The sequence below is a fragment of the Tamandua tetradactyla genome, chromosome 14 (assembly GCF_023851605.1).
Source record: "Tamandua tetradactyla isolate mTamTet1 chromosome 14, mTamTet1.pri, whole genome shotgun sequence".
Classification (NCBI taxonomy): domain Eukaryota; kingdom Metazoa; phylum Chordata; class Mammalia; order Pilosa; family Myrmecophagidae; genus Tamandua; species Tamandua tetradactyla.
In genome coordinates this window covers 2,230,258-2,254,168 of record NC_135340.1, presented here as the reverse complement: position 1 = coordinate 2,254,168, position 23,911 = coordinate 2,230,258, and the positions used below count along the sequence as shown (strand labels likewise).

Sequence of the window (23,911 nt, the reverse complement as noted above, 5' to 3'; positions counted from 1 at the left end):
ATTTTTCTAATTTTTTCTCTACCATTTCCTTATATGAGCTTTCTTTATGTCTCTTTTCCTCTACTGACTTGGAAGTTATATAATCTATTCATTCTTCTACCTAGCTTTATTTATTCAGATGGGACTGACCATGTATTTTGAATTTAAAGCCTTTTGTCAATTCTAGAAAATTACCAACTATTGTCTCTTCAAATATAGCCTCTTCCCAATTTCTCTGCAATTCATATGACATATAATTTGGATCTTCTCAATTTCTCCTTCACTGTAGTCTCTCAGAGGCGACACACTGCATGTTGATCTTGCAGTACTGCTTCCTAAGTTCTTCAGATTTGCCTTTCAATACACTAATTTTCTCTTAAGGTGGACCTAACTAGCTGCTTAACCTAGTCATATGAAACGTAAAAAACTGAAAAACTATATTTTTCATTTCTAGGAAATGATGGTTTCCAAATTTGCCTGGTATTTTCCTGTTTTTTTTTTTCGTCTTATTCTTTTTCATGTTTTTGAATTTTAAAAACTCCATTGGCAAGTATTGACTTTATAGCTTTTAATATTACCATTAGCAATGTTATTCGGGGTCTAATTCTGCTATTCTTTATATATGCTGACTCTCACCAATGATGGTCTGTAACTTTATACTGTGAGATCGCATTTAGCAAGACTTTGTCTGGGGGTGTCCTGTGGAGCTTGGGGTTAGGGTGTGTCCCTCCATCAAGGTTTTACATTTGCTTCTATCAAGTGCTCCACAGGTATTTTCCTTTTCTTAGGAAAATTTTCAAATATGAACAGAAGTAAAAAGAAAATTAAACTAAACTCCCATGTATGTGTTACACAATTTCAACAACTAAACACATGGCTAATCTTGTTTCAATTATTCCCTACCCACTATTACCACTATCCAATGAATAATTTTAAAGCATGCCACAGATGGGATATCATTTCATAACACTGTGTCTTTCTTTTAAAAGGATTCTTAAAAACAACAAAAGGAGTGATGTCATCAACATGGCATTGTAAGAAATATCCTGGAAAAGTCTACCTTCAGAATCAACTAATAAAAGGATAAACTCCAGTTGGCTGTGACTCTGGAGGATGGCAGAGACTGGAGAAGGACTCTGCAGACGTTTAATCAAAGAAAAGAAAAATAATTTCCAAAATCACGTAGAAAATTTCTATCCTAAATCCAGCAGTCCAGACCCCACCCCCTTGTTTGGTCCCATGTAGTCTGGGAGTTGTGTAGAGACAGCACAGCCCACGTCGTCTGGGAGTTGTGTAGAGAAAGCACGGCCCAGGGCACAGTATTCGCCCACTAGAGCAGAGAGTCAGAACCTCATGCATATCCAGGCACAGGGACCCAAGACCATAGTGACCAAGGGTGAAATGTAAGCTGCTGAAGCAGGCTGCAGATGGAAGGGCCCCCAGCAGAGAAAACGGAGAGAGCAAGATCGTGGCAGAACTGTTGACAAGAGAGCATGCACTCAATCCAGTTGGCTAGATTTAAAAGTAAAATGGACTTTTCTGGATTGGCCCACCTATCTAGATTGACCCCATCTAGGTCCCTGGGGTGGGATACCCTAATGGTAAAGAAACTGCAGGCAGGAAAGTCTCACAGAAAAAATAAAAGGGAGGTGGAAAACTGAATTTTTGTAAAGCAGGACAGGTCCCAAAACTGAAAAGTGTAAATAAAAGGGGGCACTGAGTGAGGGAAAGAACTCAGACAAATCATAGCAGCTGGGGATAAAATTATGCACAAACACAAACAGAACAGTCCAAGATTCCTGCCGAAAAACAGAGAAAAGGAAGTTTTATCCTGTAGGAAAAATAACTGAACAAAAAGTGCAATCTTAAAAATTATACTGCACACACAGGGCAAGAAACAGACGAAGAAAACCTGAGAAAATCCGAATAGCTAAACACAGCGTTCTTTAAAGGAATGTAGTAGTTTGACCAAGCATCAAAGAAGAGCCTTAATACCAAGCTGATCAAAAACAAAACCATACACGAAAGGGAGAGACTGACCTTCAGAGTTTAATACAGCAACTGATCAGATGCCTAGACATCAGCAAAAAACTACCAGCCATACTAAGGAACAAGAAGATATGACAAATCAAGGGAACAAATTAAAACTTCAGAAGAAACACAGAATTTGGAACAACTGAAAATAGAAGTTCGAATAACTCTCCTAAATCAATTCAAGGAGATGAAAGGAAATACGGATATAGAGCTAAACAAGACAATGTATGAGTATAAAGAAGAACTTGAAAGTATAAAAAGATACTTAACAGAAATTATGGTATGAAAGGCACAATATTGGAGATTTAAAATATAGCAGAGTAAAGAAATGAATGAACTAGAACACAGGATGACTGAAATCATACATACAGAAGAATGGATAGAACAACGGAAAACTGAAAGTGTCTCAGGGATTTGAGTGACAACATAAAATGTACAAATATACATGTCATGGGTGTCCCAGAAGAAGAGAAGGTAAAACGGGCAGAAAGAGTACTGGAGGAAAATTTCTCTATTCTTATGAAAATTTCTCTATTCATGGTGATTTCAATATTGGCTGCAGTCATAGACATGCAGCTTCATTTTACAGTCACACCATAATTTCACATTTTGATGAAATTCTTTCTCTCCTTCAAATACAATGTGCATATTTAACAATGTACTATTTGTTTCTACTTGACTAAGTTCTGGAAGTGAATTTTTAACATATACTGAAATGGTAATTTCACCCATCCATCTGAAGTCAACACGGAACAACTTTTTCCCCAGCATCCTTTTTAGTCTAAGTGTTTTCCTGGGTACAGCCCTCTTGGGCTGCATACATAAAAATAACAAGTTTTCCTTATTATATGAAATACAGCAGCTCCAGTATTTCATCCCTTCATGGAAAACAGGTACTCCAGAATGATATACACCATTTTCTTCTAGACTCTGAAGACCCTGAAATGCTTTGAACTTTCAAGATGAGGTCCCAATCTCAACTTCATCGCTGTGTTTCTCCTTCTCTTCTTCATTCTCCAATGACAGTTTATCAAGTGCTTGTTTTAGGAAGGCAGATACTTCCAGATTTGTCATTGGTGCATCTGGGTTTGGCCTTTTATTGCTTCCATTCGTTTAGGGGCCTGAATGATGTGCTCTTGAAATTTGGGTTTCAATTCAGATAGTTCTTTCTTCTCAGTAGTCTTTTATTTTTTATTTTTATTTTAAAATTTTTATCAACAAAACAAAACAACATACAAACAGAAACACTCTTAACTCATTCCATACTTGGTGTATAATCAATGACTCACAATATCATCACATAGTTGTATATTCATCACCATCATCGTTTCTTAGAACACTTTCATCACTACAGAAAAAGAAAAAGAAAAAAGGAAAAACGCATACAAACCATACCTCTTACCCCTCCCTCTCAATGACCACTAGTACTTCCAACTACCCAATATATTTTAACCTTTCTTCCCCTATTTTTTTCTGTACCCCTTACCACTCCCTTTATCGATCACTAGTCTTTCAATCTACACAGTTTATTTTAACATTTGTTCCTCTATTTATTTTTAATCCATATTTTTTATTCATCTATCCATACTATAGATAAAAGGAGCATCACAAACAAGGTTTTCACAATCACACAGTCATACTGCAAAAGCTATATCATTATACAATTATCTTCAAGAAAATGGCTACTGCACACATGGAGGAACTAGAAAAAGAACAGCAATCTAATTCCAAAGAAAACAGAAGGAAAGAAATAACAAAGATTAGAGAAGAAATGAATGCAATAGAGTATAGAAACAATAGAGAGCATTAACAAAATCAAAATTTGGTTCTTTGAAAATATTTTTTAAAAAAGACCCAGGGTGGGCAGGCCATGGTGGCTCAGCAGGCAGAGTTCTCACTTACCATGCTGGAGACCCAGGTTTGATTCCCAGTGCCTGCCCACGCGAAAAAAAAAAAAAAAGACCCAGGTGCATGAATGGCTCAGTGGTAGAATGCTCACCTTCTATGCGGAGATCTGGGTTTGATTCCAAGACTATGTACCACCACCCCCATGTCCCCCGCCCAAAAATAAAAGAGCCAAACAGAAAAAATATGGAACTATTAAACTTTACCATCAGGAAATTCCCTGATACTTTGTCAAACATTAGGGATACTCAAATCAATAGGCCATGCCCTTGATCTTGAGGCCTGCTCTTGAAGCTTATGTAGGTAGCAGAGAAGTTTAGCTTACCTTTAGCATGCCTAGGAGTTACTTCTAAAGGGCCTCTGTTGTTGGCTCAGATGTGGCCTCACTCTCTTTAAGACTAACTTTGCAAGTGAAATCACTGCCCTCCCCACTATGTGGGACATTACATCCAGGGGTGAAAGTCTCCCAGGCAGTGTGGGAAATGAATCCCAGGGATGAGTCTGACCCTAGCACCATGGGATCAACAATTCCATACTGACCAAAAGGGGGAAAAGGAGTGTAACCAAAATAAAGTATCAGTGGCACAGAGAGTTCAAATAGAGTCGAGAGGCTACTCTGGAGGTTGTTCTTATGCAAGTTTTACGTAGACATTGCTACCTGTCATAACTTGCCAAATCCAAACCAGGACCATTCCAGCCAATCCTAAAGAATACCTAGGGCAATACATACGATTCCATAAGGGTTCCATGCACTAGAGTAACTTTCTAGAAACCTACGACCTCAGATGGGTCCCTGGACCAGATAAGTCCTGAAACCTAGAGGGCCCAGCCTCTTCAGAACATTAGATACTTCCATCTCCCTACCCCATATTACTGACAGGCCCTTCCAACATGAAAAAGTTAGAATGGGCGTAACTAACTAACCTAATTTATATGAAATAATTTGAATATGCAAAGTCATAGAGTCAGAAAGTAGAATACAGGTTTCCAGGAGTTGGAGTGGGGGTTGGGAATGGGGCATCAATGCTTAATTGGTACTGAGTTTCTATTTGGGGTGATGAAAAAGTTTTGGTAATGGATGGCAGTAAAGTAGCACAAGCACTGAATTGTATATTTGAATGTGGCTAAATGGGGAAAATTTTAGGTTATAATACATATGTTACCAGAATAAAAATTAAAAAAACCATAGAATAGAATTATATAACACCTAATGTACCCTAATGTAAACTATGGATGATAGTTAACAGTATAATTATAATAATATTGTTTTATCAATTACAACAAAGTTACCACACTAATACAAAGTATGAATATTAAAGAAAACTGTGTGCTGGGGGGGAGGGACCACTGTATTTTCTGTATGACCTACACACAGCTGCTCTAATTAAAAAAAACAAAAGGCCCAAACCCCTAACTAGTCTGAAAAAGAAAAAAAAAGATAAAAATGGAAGTAAATAAAATTGGAAATGAAAGGGGGAGCATTACTACTGACTCTGCAGAAATTAAAAGAATTAAAAGAGACTACCATGAACAACTCTATGTCAAAAAATTACACAACCTAGATGAAATGAATAAACTCCTAGTAACATACAAAAAGCTGATACTGACTTTAGAGGAAACAGAAGACCTCAACAGATCAATGATAAGTAAAGATGCTGAATCAGTCTGCAAACACCTCCCAATAAAGAAAAGTCGAGGGACAAATGGCTTCACAGGTGAATCCTACCAAACACTCCAAGGAGAATTAATACCAATCCTGTTCAACTCTTCCAAAAAACTGAATAGCTGGGAACACTACCTAACTCATTTTATGAAGCCAATATCACCCTAATACCAAAGCCAGATAAATATACTAAAAAAAAAAAAAGAAATTACAGACTAATTTCTCTTAAGAATAAAAATCCTCAACAAGACACTCAGGCCAGCACCATGGGGTGACCTGGTCATCTGTGAAGTAAAACAATGGATTCAGGGCAAATAGGAAGTGGGCGATCTCTGCAATTGTGGGCCGGCACGGACCCTGGCCCCTGACAGGCAGGGAACATGGGACTGTTTGAGGTGTTCAAGCTCTAGATTCTCTGGAATATGAACTTCTCTGGTATAGGAATCCCAAGAAGAATTGATCAGTTCTTCTATTTCTAAAAGCATAGCCCACTGATGCTACATCTTCCTTTCTAATCGATGTTCATGAATTTATTGGGCAAATTACTAAAACAGGTCCAATGTGCCAGATTTTGCTGAATTGCTGTGATGGAGCAATGAAGGAGTGAGGTCCAATGAGAGAATTATTTGAGCTTCCTAAGACAATCTGTGCTTTGTTTCAGAGATCAGTGACATTTAGGGATGTGGCCATAACCTTCTCTCAGCAGGAGTGGGAAATCTGGATTCTGCTCAGAGACTTCTACAGAGATGTGACGTAAGAGAATTATAGTAACTTGGTCTCACTGGGCCATTTCATTTCTAAACCATACATGATTACCTTATTGGAACAATGGAAAGAGCCCTAGATGATAATGAGGAAAGATACAAGAAGACTATGCACAGATTTGCAGTTGCAGGATGAGTTAATCAGCTATCAAGAAACGCCCACTTACGAAAAAGTCACATCTTTTGCTCTATATCAGAGAATTTTTAACAGAGAGAAACCATGTGAATATCAGAAACTTGCTAAAACTTTTAGTCAAGACTCAAAGCATGTTCCACACGAGAGAATATGTACTAGTGGAAACCCTTACAAACGTCAAGATTGTGGGAAGAACTTCAGCAATGGACATCAACTTATACATCAGAGACTTCATGTTGGTCCATGTCCAGAGAGACTTGTGTTCCAGGACAGACCATACCTACAATTGATTTTGAGGAGAAATTGTACTTAAAAAGTGATTTAAAGCCTTTCAGATATTGTGATGGAATGAATGTATTTTGTATACAGAAAGAACATGTCTTTGGGGGTCCAAAGTGTGGAGTGTGGTGGTTAGAAACTGTATGTACCCCAGAAGATCATATTTTTTCCTCTTGGTGTAAACTTATTATAAGTAGGGTCTTATGATTAGGTTACTTCAGTTATGACATGGCCCAGAGTGGGTCTTAATCCTCTTACTGGAGTCATTTATAAATGGGAAAAATTTGGAGGTGGAGGGAGGAGGGTGGGGGAGAGAGAACGAGAAAGAGAGAGAGCATGCTACAGAAGCAAAAAGCTGAAAGCAAAGAAACCCAGAAGAGAAGGGAGAAACCAGCAGATGCTTCCACGTTCCTTGCCATGTGACCGAGGACTCGAGGATCGCCAACAGCCAGTCTTTAGGAAGAAAGCATTACCCTGATGATGCCTTGTTTTGGATATTTTCATGGCTTCAAAACTGTAAGCTTGTGACTTAATAAATAAATAAATTTCCCATTGTTAAAGGGAGCAAACAAACAAAACCTCAACAAAAGACTCACAAATTAAATCCAATAGCACATTAAAAGAATTTTATAGCATGATCAAATGAGTTTTATCTCACACGCAAGGGTGGCTCAACATAAGAAAATCAATTAATACACCACATTAACAAAATGAAGGCAAAAAAAACCACATGATCATCTCAATTAACATAAAAATAAGGCATTTGACAAAATCCAGCATCCTTTCTTGTTAAAAACATGTAGAATACTAGGAATGGAAGGAATCATCCTGAACACGACATAAGGCATGTATGAAAAATCCATAGTTAGCATCATACCCAATGGTGAACAGCTAAAAGCTTTCCCTTTAAGATCTGTAACACGACAAGGATGCCCACTGTTATTCAACAATGTACTCTGTTAATTTTAGCCAGAGTAGTAAGGCAAGAAAAAAGAAATAAAAGACATCAAAATTAGAAAGGAAGAAGTAAAACGTTCACTGTTTGCAGATGACACGATTCTGTAGGTGGAAAGTCTCAAAAAATCTACAACAAAGCTATTGGAGCTAATAAATGAATTCAGCAGAGTGGTGGGGTACAAAATCAACATGCAAAAATCAATAATATTTCTATACACTAGTAATGAGCAATCTGAAGAGAAAAATCAAGGCAAATTCTATTTAAAATAACAAAAGGAATCCAATTTCTAGGAAAAATCTAACCAAGGATGTAAAAGTCTTATACACAGAAAACCACAAAACAATGCTAAAAGAAATCAAAGAAGACCTAAATAAATGGAGGGACAATCCATGCTCATAGACTGGAAGACTAAATATTGTTAAAATGTAAATTCTACCAGAAATAATTTACAGATTCAACGCAATCCCAATCAAAATTCCAATATTGTATTTTTCAGAAATATAAAAGCCAATCATCAAATTTATTTGGAAGGGAAAACAGTTTAGAATAGCCAAAAACATCAAAGAAGAGCAAAGTTTGACGACTCACATTTTCCGTCTTAAAAGCTCATTTCAAAGCTATAGTGGTCATAATAGCAGGGAACCAGCACAAGGATAAAAATATAGAACAATGGAATTAAACAGAGAATTCAGAAATAGATCCTCACATCTATGGCCGATTGATTTCCTTTCTCTATGAAAATAATAATTTGTGGATGATCACAAGTCAACAGGAACATCACAAAACAGACACAGCCTGTGCAGCCCAGAGAGGCACAGGGTTACAGACACGCCCACAAACATGGGTGGGGCAATCACCAGGACCAGCCCTTCCTTGGTGGCGGGAATCACGGGGTGCAACATGCTTTGCCACCCTCCCTGGAGCTGCCAAGCATCATGCTGGTTTCCTGGCAGAGCCAGGCCAGGTTTGATCCTGATCAAGGTCCCCTGTGGTCCAGTTCTACAGTAACTGGCTGAAATGTCAATGAAAATTCTAAGGTAGAAATTAAAGGTTATAAAGGTAAAAGCAGTCAAGATGTCCCTCCATGCTTCTTGTCCTTCTGGGGTGACAGGGAGTAACTCAACAACTCACTTCCCTTTCCAAAAATGGTAATATCTGCACCTGCTGTCCCAGCAACCCATTTAGTATCCTCTGTGGCTACATGGAGGCTCGAGTTGTGCCTGTAGGGTTTGCTTCCTCCTCCCTTTTCTGTCCCAAAAAGGCAACATGAGGAGCATCAAGGCCCCCAAGCATCCCACCAGCTTGGCACTGCCTACCTCCCCCTAGGAGCTTAACCCCACAGGGCCCCACATCTGCTGCTCCTGCCATACAACTCCAACCAGAGCAAGGGGCTTCTGCAAGGCCCATCCCATCCCATGGTGAGTCTTGTCATCAGTCCTAAGACAGTATGAAATTTGGGGGGCTCAGAGTATAAGAGGCACTAACTATGGCCCACCGACCTTTGAAAAGCTGCCAAATCCACTTGATTGGGAAAGAATAATCTCCTCAACAGAGAGTGTGGGAAGAACTGGATATATATGTAAAAGAATAAAGGAGGACCCCTATCCCATACGATGTACAAAACTTAACTCAATGTGTAATGATAGTGACTAAATGTACAAATTTAAAAAATGTTTTTGCATGAGGAAGAACAAAGGAATTTCATTACGGCAGGGTGTTGAAAATAGATGGGATTAATATTTTAAAATTTTAACTTATGTGTGAGACTAAAGCAAAAAATGTTTATTTGGTACAAAATTTATATTTGACTAGTGCATTTCCTAATATAACTTAGGTAGACAGCTTAACTGTACACCATAAGTACTTGGAACTTTGAGTAGGGCATGAGATTTTGTTGTTTGTCCAGAGTGATGCCCCGATAAATCCCAGAGTGATTTGAACAGTGTTCTAGTTTACTAGCTGCCGGAATGCAACACACCAGAGACAGACTGGCTTTTAAAAAAAAAGGGGGATTTATTTTGTTCTTCAGAAGAAAGGCAGCTAACTTTCATCTGAGGTTCTTTCTTATGTGGGAAGGCTCAGGGTAATCTCTGCTGGCCTTCTCTCCAGGCCTCTGGGTTCCAACAACTTTCCCTGGGGTGATTCCTGTCTGCATCTCCAAAGACCTGGGCTGAGCTGCAAGGGCTGAGATGAGGTATGCTGAGCTGCTTGGGCTGTGCTACATTGTGCTCTCTCGTTTAAGCATCAGCCAATTAAGTCAGATGTCATTCATTGCACCAGGCATGCCTCCTAGCCACTGCTGATGTAATTAGCAACAGATGAGGTTCACTACCATTGGCTCATGTCCGCAGCAACAAAACTAGGTGCCTTCACCTGGCCAAGTTGACAACTGAATCTAACTACCACAAATAGTGAATAAAAAAGTATTTGCAAAGTCCCCTTGGGAGAATGGTGAGAAAGGGGGAAAATTCAACTTCCCCAAGTTGAATTCTTGATATTCTCACAAGCAGTGAGGATAAGCAAGGCTATAGACCGAGCCCCCAATCTTGGGGTCTGTTCATATGAAACTTAACCCTGCAAAGGAAAGGCTAAGCCTACTTAAAATTAGGCCTAAAAGTCACCCCCAAGAGAACCTTTTTGTTGCTCAGATGTGGCCTCTCTCTCTCAGCAAACACGACAAGCAAACTCACTGCCCTCCTCCTTTCTACATGGGACATGACTCCTAGGGGTGTGGACTGTCCTGGCAATGTGGGACAGAAATCCTAGAATGAGCTGAGACTCAGCATCAAGGGATTAAGAAAACCTTTTCAACCAAAAGGGGGAAGAGCGAAATGAGACAAAATAAAGTGCCAATGGCTGAGAGATTCCAAACAGAGTCGAGAGGTTATCCTGGAGGTTACTCTTACTCATTAAATAGATGTCACTGTGTTAGTCAAGATGTAATGGAGAGGCTGGAAGGAACTGCCTGAAAATGCAGAGCTGTGTTCCAGTAGCCATGTTTCTTGAAGATGATTGTATAATGATATAGCTTTCACAATGTGACTGTGTGATTGTGAAAACCTTGTGTCTGATGCTCTTTTTATCTACCTTAGCAACAGACAAGTAAAACATATGGAATAAAAATAAATAATAGGGGGAACAAATGTTAAAAAAAAATTAACTCAAAATGACTCAAAGACCTAAATATAAGAACCAGAACTAAAAAACTCCTAGAAGAAATGTAGGGAAACATCTTCAGGATCTTGTGTTAGGCAAGTTTCTTAGACTTTTCACCCAAAGCACAAAAAGCAAAAGTGAAGAAAGATAAATGAGAGACTTCCTCAAAATTAAAAACTTTTGTTCTCTAAAGGACTTTGACAAGAAAGTGAAAAGATAACCTCATCCATGTGAGAAAATATTTAAAAACTACATCTCCGACAAGAGCTTAATATAGATACATAAAGAAATCCTACAACTTAACAATAAAAAGACAAACAACACAATTTAAAAATGGGTAAAAGACTTGAAAAGACATGCTCTAAGAAGGATATACAAAGGCTAAAATGCACAGGAAAAGATGCTCAGCTTCACTAGCTATCAGAGAAATGCAAATCAAAGCCACAATGAAATATCATTTTACACCTACTAGAATGACTACTATTAAACAAACAAAACTACAAGTGTTGGTGTAGATGTGGAGAAATAAGAACAATTATTCACCACTGGTGGGTATGTAAAATGGCACAGCTTCTGCGGAGGACAGTTTTGCAGTTCCTCAGGAAGTTAAGTGTACACCTGCCATATAGCCTGGCAATACTGCTACTAGGTATATGCTCAGAAAAACTAGAAAGCAGGGACATAAACAGATATTTGCATACCAATGTTCATAGCAGCATTATTCACAATTGCCAAAAGATGGAAACAACCCAATTGTCCATCAACTGATGAATGGATAAATAAAATGGGGTATAAACAGTCAACGGAATATTATTCAGCAGTAAGAAGGAATGACATCTTGAAGCATGTGACAATACGAATGAACCATGAGGACATTATACTATCTGAAATAAACTAGACATGAAAGGACAAAGAATGCATGATCTCACTCCTATGAAATAATTAGAACAAACAAACTCATAGAGTTAGAATCCAGAATACAGGTTACCAGGGGCTGGGCTGGGGATAGGGAATGGGGAGTTAAAGCTTAATTTCTACAGAATTTCTATGTAGTTGATTGCAAAGTTTTAGAAATGGATGGTGGTGACAGGAGCACAACATTGTGACTGTAATTAACAGCACTAAACTGTATATGTGACTGTACTTAAAAGGGGGAAATTTTGGTCATATAGAATAAAAATTAAAAGATAAAACATAAAGACTATACAACACAATAAACACTGCTGAACAGTAAAATTATAAAAATGTTCTTTTATGAATTATGACAGATATACCACACTAATGCAAGTGTTTATAATAGGGGGGTGGGTATAGAGGGACACTATATATTTTACATGATTTTTCTGTAAACCTGTAACTTCTCTAATTAAAAAATTAAAAAGCATAAAAATAGATAAACAGAAGAGAATGGACAGGGAAAAAACAAACAAAAAAACCAAAGCCCATAAATGCATATCATCATCTCATATTCATGTGCAGTCAAATTACCCTGATTTTCTTTCTCTCCAATCTCTCTCTCTTTCTAATTTGTTTCAAATGAGAGAGAGGGAGAAAGGCTGATGGAGGTAGAGAGAGGAAATAATTGGTTGGTTTGAAGCAGCATCCAAACAAGTCTGGGTCTACTTTTTAAGTTCATTTCTCAGCCTAAAGTTCCTAGACCAAGCAGCTGGTTTAAGTTAAAACTCCAAACATCTGTGAAGGCAGGCAAAAGTTGAAAACTTTCAGGAGACTCCTCTCATTTCCCCAGAACAGGAACCAAGACAAATAAAATTCCTTAACATTTCCTGGCACCAAGGGGCATATTTTTTCTATACTACCCTTTCACTTAGGGTATAGGCCTTCAAGAATCCTTGCTTTTCACAAGGGACACAGTTCCAGTTTTCTACCTTGTGCCAGCCTTAAATGGAATTAAGAAAAATTCCTCATGTTCTACCTTATTTTGTGTGGTAGGTACATGAATTTATAAAATTATCACATTCATTAAGCATGTAAGATCTGTGCATTTTATATTATGTAAATCACGTATCGAATAAAAAAACAAATGTCTTCAATTATTAAAATTAGCCAATTCTCTCCACCCATTCAGGACAGCATCAGCACCAACCCCTCTTAGTATCTGAGTTTTCAGTTTCCTCTTTGTTTTTCTTCCTGCAGATGCCCTTACTTTCTTGCACTCTCAAGTATATGCTTTTCAAAGGATGTTTACTATATTCTCTCCAGATTTTCTTGGTGTTTTGCAGTGTGAAGGTTACCAAATTATCTAGACTAGTGGTTCCCAATCAAGGGAAATTTTCCTCCAGAGGACATTTGGCAATGTCTGGATACATTTTTGTTTGTCATAATAGGGGGAAGACTAATGACATCTGGGGGCAGCTGGGGGGCAGAAGTATGAATGCTGCTCAGCATCCTATAATGAACTGACAGTTCCCCACTACAAAGAATTATTTATATCACAATATTAATAGTACCAAAATTAAGACTTAAACTGAACTCTCCATTACAACTTTTACTGCTGTAATTTGGACCTTTATCTTTGCATCTCACAATTACATGCTGTATAGGCTTTAGCTACTACTCTGATAAAAACATCGTGCCTGCAGATTTACTCTAACCTCAGTAAGACATTTTCCAAGATAATGTGTGTGGGAAAACAGTGACCCTGGAATACTGCACTGAAGAAACCAGGAGTTTCAGCTCAGGCAGAGAGGGGGCAGGGATGGGAGGAAAAGCAACAACAACCAACCAGAGGTTTTATTGAGTTGGACAGCACAAAAGACTGGAAGAGGTCTGGACCCTAAGGAAAGCGGGCACATGGAGCCTGGGGATATATAGAACCACATACCAATTCAAGCTTTTGATTGGCAAACCCAGAAAGTGGGGTCCAACTCTGAAAAGGATTTTATTTTTTAAACTTCTAACAGCTCATTAGATACATCTGCAAGCACTCTCAGGCTCCATCAAGCAATGCCCCAGGCAAGGGTAGAACTAAAGAATGTCTGAGAGACAAAGTAATTAGTCAGGTGAAAAGGGTTAATTCCCTAAAGGGCATATCTTCTTCAAGAAAAGGGAGGTGCAGCCCAGCTCAACTGGAGGCCTTCCTTCAGTGAATTTAAACCCCAGGCCTGGAAAACAGAAGGAACCCACCTACTACCTCAATCTCTGTCTCAACTATACCATGAGCAGGGAGAGGCTGATGAAATCAAAGGAATTGCATCACCTTACACCAGGTGAAAGTGGGGGGCTGTGGGTTGAGCAAGACAGAAGAAGCACCGAGTCTAGAAGCATCACAGGAAAGTCTGACAACCTGCTTGGTATCACCATCAGGAGAAACTGATGCTGGCTACTCTTTCCTCCTGAGACACAGGCCTATCTGCTCTGGGAAAATCTGACTGGGGTCTATAATATCTGTTGAGACCTTCCTCAAAAAAAGAGGTTCCATCTCTTCCTTGACAGCATGGGGCTCACATGGGGTGTGTACTAACAGCCCTGGCAGAAGTGACCCTGGCTTGTGGACAGTGCTTGGCCTCTCTTCAGGCTGCACATGTAGTGTTCTCAGCATGGACAGACTAGTTGGAATATTCTATTAAAGTCGTGGGACATGAAAAAAAAAAGGCTCCATATATGCAGGGCAACAAACAGAAAAACAAGAACTGAAAAATTCTGATCAGTTAAACAGAACCTATGCTAGAGGTCTAGAATAAGTTGAAATAAAGGTCAAAGAATAAATAGAGAATAAAGCCATCCAACAAGAAAACCCTAGGTAAAAGATAGAAAACAACCTCCAGAATTAACTAATTAAGGAAATCAAATGCCATAATGCCAGTAAAAAACAAAACAAAACAAAAAACACAGAGTCATACTAAGAAAATAAAAGATGTGGTCAAGTCAAAAGAACAAAGTCACACTTCAAATGAGATACAGGACTTGAGACAACTACTTCAGGATGTTCAAACAGACATGGAAAATCTCATCAAAAATCAAACCACTTAGTTGACGGAGGATATAAAGAAGACACTGAACAATCATAAAGAAGAACTCAAAGTCTGAAAAAACAAATCGTAGAATTTATGGGAATGAAAGGCACAATAGAAGAGATGAAAAAACTATGGAAACCTACAAGTAGATTTGAAGAGGTAGAAGGATTAGTGAATTACAGGACACAACATCTCAAATCCGACACAGAAAGAAAATATAGAGAAAAGAATGGAAAAATATAAGCAGGGTCTCAGGAAATTGAATGATAACATGAAGCACATGAATATACATGTTAAGGGTGTCCCAGAAGAAGAGATGGGAAGGGCAGAAAGACTAATGGAGGAAATAATCACTGAAAAATTTCTCATCTCTTATGAACGACATACAATTACAAAGGAGTGCAGCATACCCTAAAGAAAATAGATCCAAATAGAGCTACTCCAAGACACTTACTAATAAGTTTGTCCATTTGTCAAATGTCAAAGACAGAAAGAATTTTGAAAGCAGCAAGAGAAAAGCAGTCCATCATATCCAAGGGAAGCTTGATAAGATTATGTGAGGATTTCTCAGCAGAAACCATGGAGGTGAGACGGCAGTGGTATGATATATTTAAAATACTGAAAGAGAAAAACTGCCAACCAAGAATTCTATACCCAGCAAAACTGTCCTTTGAAAACAATGGGGGGATTAAAATATTTTCAGAGAAACAGTCACTGAGAGAGTCTGTGACTAAGAGACTGGCTGCACAAGAAATATTAAAGGGAGCACTACAGGCAGATAGGAAGAGACAGGAAAGAGAGGTCTCCAGAAGAGTGTAAAAATGAAGAAAATCAGTAAAAGTAAAAAGAGATATGACATAAGATCCAAAAGACAAAATGGCAGAAGAAAATACTGTCTATACAGTAATAACATTAAATGTTAATGGATTAAACTCCTCAGTCAAAAGACATAAAGTGGCAAAATGGATTAAAAAACACAACCAGTCTACATGCTGTCTATAGGAGACTCACTTTAGACCAAAGGACAAAAACAGGTTGAAATTGAAAGGTTGAGAAAATATAGTTCATGCAAATAACAACCAGAAAAGAGCAGGGGCAGCTATACTAAGAATCAACAAATTAGACTTCAAATGCAAAACAATTAAAAGAGACAACAAAGAACACTATGTATTAATAAAAGGAACATTCAACAAGAAGCTATAACAATCATAAATAATTATGCACCAAGCCACAGTGCTCCAAAATACACATGGAAAAGACTGACAACACTGAAGGGAGAAGTAGACACTTCTACCATAATAGCTATAGACTTCAATTCTCTGCTCTCATCAATGGATAGAACATTCAGATAGAGGATCAAAAAGGAAACAGAGATTTTGAATAATACGATAAATGAAAGAGATTTAACAGACACTGACAGATCATTACACATCACAACAGTAGGATACACATTTTTCTCAAGTGCTCATGGATCATTCTCAAAGACAGACCATATGCTGGGTCACAAAGCCAGTCTCAATAAATTTAAAACGACAGAAATTATACAAAACATTTTATCAGATCATAATGATATGAAGGTGGAAACCAATAACACGTAAAGGGTTGAGAAATTCACAAATACATGGAGGCTAAAATAACAGACTCTTAGTAAGTGGATCGAGGAAGAAATTACAAGAGAAATCATTAAATATCTCAAGGCAAATGAAAATGACAACACAAACATATCAAAATTTATGAGACATAGGAAAGGTGGTGCTGAGAGGGAAATTTACTGCATTAAATGCCTATATTAAAAAAGAAAAGCAAAAATTGAGGAATTAAATGTTCACTTGGAAGAACTAGAGAAAGAACATCAAACCAACCCAAAAGAAACAAAAGGAAAGAAATAATGAAGATCAGAGCAGAAATAAATGAAACTAAGAATATGATAACAATAGAGGAATTCAACGAAACCAGAAGTTGGTTTTTTGAGATAATCAATAAAATCAATTGACCCTTAGTTTGAGGCTCGAAAAAAAGAGAGAGAGAGGATTCAAATAAATAAAATCATAAATTGAAGTGGAACATAACCACTGACCCCACAGAAATAAAGCAGGCAGTGAGAGGATTCCGTGAGCAACTACATGCTAATGAACTAAACAACTTCAAATAAATGGACAACTTTCTAGAAAGGTATGAGCAACAATCATTGACTCAAGAAGAAACAGAAGATCCCAATAAACCAATCACAAGGAAAGAGATTGAATCAATCATCAAGAAGTTCCCCAAAAAGAAAAGCCCAGGACCAGATGGTTTTGCATGTGAATTCTACCAACCATCCAAGAAAGAATTAGTACCAATCTTGCCTAAACTTTAAAAAAAAAAACTGAAGAGAAGGGAAAGCTGCCTAAATCATTCTCAGAAGCTAATATCACCTTAATACTAAAGCCAGACAAAGATATTACAAGTAAAGAAAATTACAGACCAACCTTATACAGATGCAAAAACCCTCAACAAAATAGTGTAAATCAAATCCAGCAGCACATTCAAAAAGAATTATACATCATGACCAAATGGGATTTATTCCATGGATGCAAGGCTGGTTCAATACAAGAAAATCAATTAATGTAATACACCAATAAGTCAAAGCAGAAAAACCACATGATCATCTGGATTGATGCAGAAAAGGCATTTGACAAAATTCAACAGTCTTTCTTGAAGAATTCAACAATACAAAGTATAGGAATAGGAGGGAACTTCCTCAACATGATAAAGGGAATTTATGAAAAACCCACAGCTAATATCATACTCAATGGGGAAAGACTGAAAGCTTACCCTCTAAAATCTGGAACAAGACAAAGATGCCCACTGTTACTATGTTATTCAATATTGTGCTGGAAGTTCTAGCCAGAGCAATTAGGCAAGAAAAAGAAATAAAAGGATCCAAATTGGAAAGAAAGGAGTAAAACTCTCACTGCTTGCAGATGCTATGATACTACATGTCAAAAATCCCAAAAAAACTAACAGCAAAGCTACTAGAGCTAATAAATGAATTCAGCAAAGTGGCAGGGTATAAGATCAACACCCCAAAATCAGTCGTGTTTCTATACTAGTGTAGTGATAAGCCATGTGAGGAGGAACACAAGAAAAAAATTCCACTTACAATAGCAACCAAAATAATAACATATTTAGGAATAAATTTAACTAAGGATAAAAAAAAAATAACGAAATTTGTTTGGAAGGGCAGTGTGCTCCAAATAGCTAAAAATATCTTGAGAAAGTAAAATGAAGTGGGAGGTCGCACACTACCTGACTTTAAAATGTCTTACAAAGCTACAGTGGTCAAAACAGCATGGTACTGGCATAAAGATAGATATATTGAGCAATGGAATAGAATGGAGCATTCAGAAATAGACCCTTTCATCTATGGATAATTATCTTTGATAAGGTGGTCAAGCCAACCCACCTGAGACAGAGCAAACTCTTCAGTAAATGATGTTTGGAAGACAGGATAGCCATATGCAAAAGAATGAAAGAGGATCCATATCTCACACCCTATCCAAAAATTAACTCAAAATGGATCAAAGACCTAAACACTGGAGCTAAGACTATAAAACTTTTAGAAGAAAATACAGGAAATATCTTATAAATCTTGTAACAGGAGGTGGTTTCCTAGATCTTACATTCAAAGCACAAGCAATGAAAAAAAGAAATGGATAAATGGGATCTTCTCAAAATTAAACACTTTCGTGCATCAAAGAACTTTGTCAGGAAAGTAAAAAGGCAGCCTATGCAATGGGAGACAATATTTGGAAACCAAATATTGGATAAATGTTTAGTATCCAGGATATATAAAGAGACTCTACAACTCAACAACAAAAAGACAAACAACCCAATTAAAAATGGGCAAAAGACATGAACAGACTCTTTTCAGAAGAGGGAATAAAAAATAGCCAAAAGGCACATGAAAAGATGCTTAACTTCACTGGCTATTAGGGAAATGTAAACCAAAACCACAATGAGATATTATCTCACACCCACTAGAATGGCCATTATCAAGAAAAAACAGAAAACAAGTGCTGAAGAGGAAATGGATAAAGAGGCACACTTATCCACTGCTGGTGGGAATATAAAATGTTGCAACTGTCCTGGAAGGCAGTTTGGTGGTTCCTCAGGAAGTTAAGTATAGAATTGCCATATGATTCAGCAATCCCATTACTAGGTTTATGTTCAGAGAACCAGAGGACAAAGACAAACACAGACATTTGCTCAGCAATTTTATAGCAGCATTATTTACAAATGCCAAGAGATGGGAATGGCCCAAATGTCTACCAATGGATTAGTGGCTAAACAAGCTGATGCATATACATACAATGGACTATTACACAGTTGTAAGACAGAATAAAGTCATGAGGCATATAATAACTTGGATGAACCTTGAGGACATTTGCTGAGTGAAATTAGCTAGAAACGAAAGGACAAATATTGTATGGTCTCACTGAACTAACATTATGAGTGAACTCAGAGAGTTAGAGTTAAATACAGGTTATCATGATAGAAAGAGATTGTGCATTTGGTGCTGAAGGAAAACAGAATGTGCAACAGGACTGATTGTAAGAATTCAGAAATGGATAGCACAGTATTATCTGATGGTAGCACAAAAATATAAGTACATGAATGAAGCTGACTGTGAGTATGGTTGAGGGAGAAAGGTTGGGGGCATGTACGAAACCAAAGGAAAGATAAAGGATAAAGACTAAGATGGTATAACAGTAATGCCTAGAGTGGACAATGATGATAATTACATGTTACAAATATAAAAACATGTTTGTATGAGGGAGAATAAATGTCTACATTGCAGGGTGTTGAAAATGGGATGATATTTAGGAAAAAGTAGAATCAATGCAAGCTAGGGTCTGTAGTTAACAATAACATTGTAAAATGTAACAAAGGCATTATGCCAGGACAAAATGTTAACAAGTGGGGTTATGGGAGAGGGTTACGGATTCTTTGTAGAAGAAAAGGAAATGTTTTCAGATAGATTATGGTGGCAAAGGCATGCCTATTTCCTTAGGCTGGACCGTATGATGAATGAATAAAACTGTTTAAAAATGAACCCAGAGAGGGCCCAGCCTCTCCAGAACACCAGCTAGTTCCACCTTCCTACCCCAAGTAGTTAAGGGCCCCTTCCAGCATGGGGAAGGTAGAATGGGCCTAGCCCAAATACCCCTAAAGAGTAGGAGAAGGATCAAAAGTGATGGTGGAGTTATACAGAGAACATAAGGTTTAACAACCTTATGATTGCTGAATCATTAAGTTGATGTGGTTTTTTTTTTTGGTCTCCAGCATCTTGGAGCAACTAGAAGCGAATACCTGGAATTATGGAATTGTGACATATGCCAAGCTCTGGGGAATGTTCTATAACTAACTGTGCTGTGTTTTGAAATTTATTGCTTTTTTAATGTGTGTTATTTTTCACAAAAAAGAAAAAGGAAAGTCAATTGTGATGGTAAAAATAAATATATAGTCTTTCTAGCAGCCATATTCTGGAGAAGCTGGAAGGAAAAATCTGAGATGATGGTATATGGTAGCCCAAGACAGACTCTGGGATCTGTCCTAAAACTACTTGTTGAAGAGTGCTTTCAAAATTACTGCTTTTTTCTTTCTTTGTTTTGTATGTATGTTATACTGTACAAAAAAAAAAAAGGAAAAAAATGAACAGAGAGAACCAGGGCTATAGAAAATGTAGAGAAAGAGATGTACCTATTCACTGTTGGTAGGGAAACTGAAAGGTGCAGCCCCTCTGGAGAGCAGTGTTCCACAGGAGGCTAGGGGTGGGGTTCCCATATAATCTTGCAACCCCGTTTCTCAGTATATACCTGGAGGAACTGAAGTGGGGACATGAATGGACACTCGCACACTGGTGTTTATGGCAGCAGTGTTTGCAATCTGCAATGGACAGAGGTGGCCTAAGGGTACACTGGCTGAGGGACAGAGGGGGAACTGTAGTGTATACATGCAGACTGAGCAGCTGCAGGAAGAAATGAAATTGTGAGGCACGCAACTAGGTGAATGAACCTTAAGGACAGTGTATTGAACGAAATGGTAGAAACAAAAACACACATATTATCATGCCTTACTCATATGGACTAACTGTAATATACAAACTTGGAGAATTGAAATTGACAGCATGGGTTATTCGGTTGGGGGCCCTTTGTAAAGGGTCCTAGAATGTAAGCTCTTACAACAGTCATATATATTCAGGAGTTGTAACTGTTATTTCTAAATTCTGAGTTACTGAGCTATTTGTATATAACCTGGTCATTCCCAGAAACTTTGGGTACTTATGTGATACCTGAGACTTTGAGTTAGAGCTCTGAAACTATGAAAGTCAACATTACCCCATAGAGCAACTTTTTTAAGTTAAAGAAATGATCAGACTTCTACTAGAGATATGAATGAAGCTGAGATGGATAGAACTAAGGTAAATCAGAATATAGGGTAAAGGATGATATGGTCCATATTCCAAAACTTCAACTTCTGTGTGAGACCAAAGGGAGAGATGTTTGTTTGGTGCAAAATTTATATTTTGGGTAGTGCATTAACTGATTTAACTTGTATGGTCAGTTTATTTGAACACCACAATTACATGGAATACTGAATAGGGGTAAGATCTTGTTGTACAGGTTAGTGCAATGTCCTGATATATCCCAGAGTAATTTGGGCAGATAATAAAAAAGTATTTGCAAAATCCCCTTGGATGACTTGGGAAACAGAAAGGAAATATTAAACTTCCCCATCTGGGCAATTCTTGATATTCTTGCAAGCAGTGGGGACAACCAATTTAATAGGCTAAGCCTTTTAGCTTATGGGTTAGCCTAAGCTAAACTAAATAGGAGTTGGCCCCTATTCCTGCAAAGGATAAGCTAAGCATACTGATAATTATGCCTAATAGTCACCTCCAAAGAATCTCTTTTGTTACTCAGATGTGGCCTCTCTCTAAGCCAACTCTGATGGTGAACTCACTGCCCTATCCCTTCCACATGGGACAAGACTCCCAGGGGTACAAATCTCCCTGAAAATGTGGGACAGAAATCCTGAGATAAGTCAGGACCTGGTATCAAGAGATTGAGAAAGCCTTCTTGATCAAAATGAGAAAAAGAGAAATGAGACAAAATGAAGTTTCAGCGGCTGAGAGATTTCAAACAGAGTCGAAAGGTTTTCCTAGAGATTATTCTAATGCATTATATAGATATCCTTTTTAGTACCTGAATTGAGTTCCAGTGGCCTTGATTTTCCAAGACAATTGAATAATGATATAGCTTTTACAGTGTGACTGTTTGATTGTTAAAACCATGTGTTTGATGCTCCTTTTATCCAAGATATGGACAGATGAGTAAAAAAAATAAGGATAAAAAATAAATAAATAATGGGGGGGGAGGGTAGAAAAAATGGGTAGATTGAAATACTAGTTTGTATTGACAGAATGAGGGGGGGGGTAAGGGGCACGGAAAGTATGAAGATTTTTTTTCTTTTTATTTCTTTTTCTGGAGTGATACAAATGTTCTAAAAATAATCATGGTGATGAACACACAACTATGATGATATTGTGAGCCACTGACTGTATACTATGTATGGACTGTAAGTACATGAAGATTTCTCAGTAAATATATTAAGAAATATATATACTAAAGGGAATTCTTCAAGTTGAAAGGAAAGGATACTACTACATATTGACTGAAGCCACATGAAGAAATAAAGGTCTCAGGTAAAGATAATGACATGGGAAAATACAAAGACCAATACTATTGTATTTTTGATTTGTAACTCCACTCTTTACTTCCTAAAAGATCTAAAAAGCAAACTCATAAAATGTAATGATAAATCAACTCATGGTATCAGGTGTGCCTAAGAGTCACCTCCAGAGGACCTCTTTTGTTGCTCAGATGTGGCCTCACTCTCTCTAAGCCCAACTCTGCAAATGAAATCATTGCCTTCCCCTCTCTGCTTTGGGACTAATAAAGTCTAAATATGTAATTTACAGTAGAAACTGTAAATCCTCTCTCTCTCTCTCTTTTTCCAGCCTCAAACTAAGGGTCAAATATTGCTTTTTTGTATATATGTTTCATAATAAAAAAAGTAAAGATAAAATCAATGCTTTGGGACTAATAAAGTATAAATATGTAATTTACAGCAGAAACTTCATAAATGTAGGGGGACAGAAGGATATAGGAACATAGTTTGAGTATTAAGTTGGTATCAAAGCAAACAAGACTGTTACAGACTGAGGATGTCAAATTTAAGCCCCATGGTAACCACAAAGAAAATTCCAGAGAATATGCAAATACACAGAGACAGAAAGTACCCTAACCAGGGGTAGGGGGCCAAGAGCAACAGAGGATTAATGCAAACTGAGCACAGGGTTTCTGTTTGAGCTGAAAGGAAAGTTTTCGTAATGATGGTGGTGAGGGCACCGCAACACTGCGGACGTAATTAATTCCACTGAACGGCATGCTTGGGAAGGGTTGGCATGGAAAGGCTGATGTTGATATGTTTCCACAATTTTTTAAAAAAGGGAAGAAAAACTAAAGAGATAATAATTAAATACCACACATGATACTGGGTGGGTTTTAAGAATGCAGGAGAAAAGGTTCAGAAGAACATTATTGGGACACAAGAAAAAAATGGAATATAGAATGTAAGCTTTCTATCAATATGAAATATGTAGAACTTGACAACTCTACCTAAGGTAGGTTAAATAAGTGAATATCCTTGTTCAGAGGAAATGCACATGGAAGTCTTACGTGGTCAAGGAGAATGATGTGTGCAGCCTGCTATCAAATATTAGAAAACAGACAGACAGACAGACAGACAGGGAGGGAGGGAGGCAGGCAGGCAAGCAGGCAAAGGTGGCAAAATTTAAAACTCGTGGATCTGGGTATCTAGTGACTGGAGATGTGTTTTGAGTAATCCATATGGGGTTTGTATTATTTTTTGCAACTGTCCTGCAAGTTTGAAATTATTTCAAACTAAAATGTAAAAAGAAGACAGCACATTTACGGTTTTGGAATTGGATTTCAAACT

At 37.7% G+C, this 23,911-nt stretch overlaps 1 protein-coding gene and 1 pseudogene across 8 annotated transcripts in view; both read right to left on the bottom strand.

Moving 5' to 3' along the window:
• The window catches only part of L2HGDH (L-2-hydroxyglutarate dehydrogenase), a 103,146-nt gene that overhangs the window by 17,128 nt on the left and 62,107 nt on the right, over positions 1–23,911 (bottom strand). The gene's annotated exons all lie outside the window — the stretch shown is intronic.
• LOC143656447 (cysteine and histidine-rich domain-containing protein 1-like) lies at positions 1,173–23,340 on the bottom strand (annotated as a pseudogene).